At 32.1% G+C, this 5,098-nt stretch overlaps 1 pseudogene; it reads right to left on the bottom strand.

The window, feature by feature from the left end:
* Positions 1–3,587: 3,587 nt before the first annotated feature.
* LOC109341551 lies at positions 3,588–4,887 on the bottom strand (annotated as a pseudogene).
* Between the last annotated feature and the right edge of the window lie 211 nt (positions 4,888–5,098).

The following is a 5,098-nucleotide window of genomic DNA, read 5'->3' as shown; positions in this document are numbered from 1 at the left end:
TAGTTTCATCACATTTGTATATTAAAAGGTGTTTCAACAAATAAATTTATTGATAACACTTTACTATTTTACAATTTACACCTCTTTCAAGATTCAATTGTAGTATAGTATAGGGTTATGTCGAACGACAAGGAATTGCCTAATAGAATGAATCATATGAACATGTCAATGCACAATAATGAGTAAAACATATTTTGTTGGTTTTTGTGTTGTTTTGCACATAAACAAGTTAACAAGAAACATAAATTACATATTAGCAAATTCTCGAGGAGATAAGATCATTTTGAATAAGGAAAATATTTCTCAACTTCTTATGAATTTGAACTACTTAGACAAGTTCTTATGTTTTACTTTGATTAACTCCAAACACCAAGGTCTGAAATCCTCCTTTTAGTGTATGTCCTAAAATGGTAGAATGATAATCACTTATATTTATTTAAACAATATTACATCCATAAAGAGACTAGGTTGTCACACCCTAATCTTGGCTACTCTAATATTGAAGTAGTAGTGAATATAAGATCTTAAGAAAAGTATATTTAACTTGACAAATAAACTAAGTAGTACAACTATTTCTTACTTTATTTCTTAAGTGTTTGAGACAAGTGATTTTATGACTTGAAATCAATTTTTAAGTGATCAATCTAAAAAGAGAATTAATAATTTCTCAAACAAGTAAAATTAATCAAAGCACCAACTTGAATGATTAAAATTCAAATCTTGTAGAATATAAGAAGAAGTAGAAATTACATAACAATATTCAAAAAAAATTGTTAGGAGCATGAGCCACCCATCCAAGGATTGGATGCTTTGAGTTCCAAATTAGATTACAAAATTAATTTTTGCATCTCATTTGCCTTCTCCTTTTCTCCTCTTGAATTCTAAACTAAAATTACAAACTTACTTGAAATAAAGCTCCTAAGAACTAAGAACAAGAAGAGAGAACTTCAGATAATTTCTAGGCAGAATGTGTAAGATGTATTGTATGTTATGATCCTCTTTATGCTCGAATGGAATGCCCTATATATAGAAATTCTTCTAGGCCACTGATAAGTGCCAAACATACCTAATTTCATACACTTTTATGGCACTTATCTTAAGTCCAAACCAAGTTAGGAACATCATTTGCAAGCCTCCTTGAGCCAAAACAAATGAAATAATTTTTTTTTTCAAACTATCCCATAAAACCAAATTGAAAAAATATTCTAAGAGAGCATTAAATTTTAAAGAGTAGTTTGAAAGAATCAAGTTGAGAGGAAAATTGGTGGACTTTGCTTCTCAAAAGTAAAAGAAAAAAAACTCAATCTTCAAAAAAAAATGAAAAAAGAAACAAAAAGAGATTGAAAAAAAAAAATAGAAACCAAGGTTCAAAAAGTAAAAGAGGTTAGAAAAAAAAAATAATGGAAAAAAGAAGAGTAAAGTATTCCATTGAAATTTTTTCAAAAATGCTCTCTTTTTTAACTTAGCCTTGAAAAATCTAGAAAAATCATTATCCAAACCAAGCCTCATTACAACCTAAATAAAGACCTTAGTGATCTTTGAGTAATTATGAAATTTAAGAGAATAGGTTAGATGAAAAACAAGTTCAAATTACTACAAACAAATTCTTGAAAAATTGAGTAAAACACTTACCCTCCAAAAGTTCTAACTTTTAACTTGTGTGGAAAAGAAACACTTTTTCGTTAGAAAAATATTTGCTTAGGTAAATTCTTACACATTTTTTATAAGCAAAAGCATTGATTTCTTGTTTGAAGCATTATGTGTCAAAATTCACAAACCATGAAAAATCTCATTGAAATGTATTTTTGACATGCTTACACATTTGAAATCATGTTGATCATCATTATTATTTTTAGCCAAATTAATTTTCAGATAATTTTCACCTTTTGTTTGAGGACAAACAAAGTTTTAAGTTGGGGGAGTTTGATAAGTGCCAAACATACCTAAATTTCATACACTTTTATGACACTTATCTTAAGCATAATTGGAAAAAACCAATTTAAAATAATAATTTTTGTATAAAATATCACAATCTTGTATATTTGTATGTGTATTTCTTTTTTATGTATTTTGTAGGATTTAGAATGAAGAAAAGAAGAGAAAAAAAGACTCATAGTCAAAAAGCAAAAAAGTCAAAAAAATCAAGATGCTCAACCAGGCAGCTAAGCGTGGACCAAGCCCCGCTAAGCTGACCTGGACACTAGCATGACCTGGACACCAGCATGACTTGGACACCAGCATGACCTGGACCAAGCTACTCAAGCAAGCAGCTGAAGGGACTTGCTTGGTTACTCAGCCCAGGACCAAACTAGTCATGGACCAAACTAGTCCTGAGCAGCTTGGTCCAGGTCAGCTTAGTGTGGCTTGATCCACGCTTAGCTGCCTAGTTGAGTACCTTGGTTTTTGACTTCGTTTTCTTTTTTACCAAGAGTCTTTATTCTCTTCTTTTCATCCTTCTAAATCCTACAAAATACATAAAAAAGAAATACACACAAACATACAAGATTGTGATATTTTATACAAAAAGTATTGTTTGAAGTTGGTTTTTCTCAATTATGCTTAAGATAAGTGTCATAAAAGTGTATGAAATTTAGGTATGTTTGACACTTATTTTATGTTTATATAATCAATTTACTTGAAGAAGACACCTCAATATTAAGATAAAAAATAATAATAGAATAATATTGTAAATATATTGTTATTGTTATTTTGTAATGTGTGTTTATATTCAACTTCTCAACAATGTAATTTCTTAGTTACTTTATAAAACACTGATTATGCTACGTAGAAATCTAATTTCCATTCTTACTTGGGTTAGAATTCTTAAGCCTCTCCTTATGTTTTTCAAGATATGGTTCAACCTCATTAGAATTCTTAAGCATCTCCTTATGTCGTTTTACTACATATGTTATTTATGTGTAACCATTGGACAAGTTAGTGTTATTTGGAGTTGTTAATAACATCAACATCCTTAACATTCAGTAGTTCATTGGAAACACAAAGATCAGTCTTAAAAAATTCATGTCTCGTGTCCCAAGATAATGAGATTCCTATGTTCCAAGACACCATTGAAATACAAAAAGTATGTAAGATAATCCCCATTTCATTAGAACATGAAAAAATGAGGCCACATGTGGGGACTATGACCACCATAAGAATCTCCAAAATTGTGGGGTTGGTTTTCTTAAAACAATGACTACAATACAAATTTGTATAGGCTGAATCTAAATACATATTATTCATAATTATTATTTCTGAAAAATGAAAAATAATTATATATTATTTAGACAATCAAAAATAAAAAATAAAAAAATAAAAAATAATTTATATTCATTATTAAACAAAGCTCGTTTTACTCAAACAAACATAAAATATTAGTATTTCAATATTATGATGAAAAAATTATTTAATAAAAAATGTAGGATCAACATACTGCTTAGCAACGTAACAATTACATCTATGGATTAAGCGATGGATTAACAATATATTCCATAATTTCATAATTATATTGCTATAGTTATGAAAAATATTTATGAAAGTAATCGTTAATGCAAGCTAGGAATTACAACTACTTATTGGGGCTTGATGACAACTTATTCTTGGGTGCCCATTATTATTCTTAATGCTACTTTGTCACTCACTGCAGCTATCAAATTTCAAAAGGACACAAACAATAGAATGAGAGGGAAGGTGTTGGTTCTTCCTCACTTATGTTTCACTTGGTTCATCGAGGAAAGGGTAATCTGTATAGCCAATAACAGGATCATGTGTGTAAAAAGTCATCCTATTATAGTCATTTAGATCTGCATTAAGCTTCAACCTAAGGACCAAGTCTGGATTGGCTATAAAATAACGACCATAGGAAACTAAGTCAGTATCACCTTCTGCTATAGCTTTCATTCCAGAATCCCTAGTGAATCCACCAGATGACATGAATGTTCCATCATAAGTTTTTCTCAAGGTCTTCAGCAATTTAACTTGTTCATCTTCAGTGGAATGTTGACCTAACTGGATTTTGGTTCTATGTGAATAGCGAGGATGAGTAACATGTAGGTAAGTGAGTTTGCTTCCATGCTCTTTCTGGAGATTGTTGAGTCTCTCAGCCACTGCTAAGGCAAGACCAAGTGGGTCAGAGTCAGTTGCATCAAGGTGATCAATTGCTGGTGAAATTCTGACAGCAACTCGTTTTGCTCCAATAGCAGAAGCAACTGCGTGAACCACCTGCAATAAAAACCTGCACCGGTTTTCATAAGATCCACCATATTCATCAGTTCGATCATTGATCCCATCTTTCAAGAACTGATCAATGAGATACCCATGAGCCGAATGAATCTCGATACCATCAAAACCAGCTCGAATTGCATTAATAGCACATTGTCGATAATGCTCCACTATCTCTGGTATCTCAGAAGTGTTTAGTTGTCGAGGTTGTGGATAAAAGTCATAGGTTCCATCAGGCAAGAGAACTTTACTCTTATCAGATAAGGGTTTGCTGGTGGAAGAAATGGGTGCTGCACCACCAGGCTGATACACTGAATGAGAAGCACGACCAACATGCCATAGTTGACAAAAGAAAATGCTTCCTTTGGCATGCACTGCGTCCACTATATTTCTCCATGCCTCAACATGTTCTTCTGTATAAATCCCAGGTGCATGAGGAAACCCAGCAGAAGTTGAAGAAATTGCGGTGCCTTCACTGATTAGAAACCCACCTTGTGTTGCTCTTTGAGAATAGTACTCACGCATTGCTGGTTGTGGTATACCCTCCAATGCCCTACACCTTGTCACGGGTGCCATTACTACCCTGTGTGAGAGGTTGAAGTTTCCCATCTTGTAAGGAGAAAACATAGTGTTATCTTCTTGTGAAGAATTCTCTTTCTCTGGCATTTTTTCTAGGTTTCTCAGATTTCCACTTAATTTCACAAGTCTAATATCAGAAGCTAAATAAATAGAAGATGAGGAGGATAGCAGCACCACATGGTCAAACTCTATTTATTACTTTACTAAGCTAATTAATCGGATATCACATTTTAGAATGGGATAAGGTGTCCTTTGTCTTAGTTGATGTCCACAACCAATTAAAAGATTTTCTTTAATT

The sequence above is a fragment of the Lupinus angustifolius genome, unplaced genomic scaffold (assembly GCF_001865875.1).
Source record: "Lupinus angustifolius cultivar Tanjil unplaced genomic scaffold, LupAngTanjil_v1.0 Scaffold_498, whole genome shotgun sequence".
In the NCBI taxonomy this organism is placed as follows: domain Eukaryota; kingdom Viridiplantae; phylum Streptophyta; class Magnoliopsida; order Fabales; family Fabaceae; genus Lupinus; species Lupinus angustifolius.
This window is presented reverse-complemented; position numbering and strand designations above follow the sequence as displayed.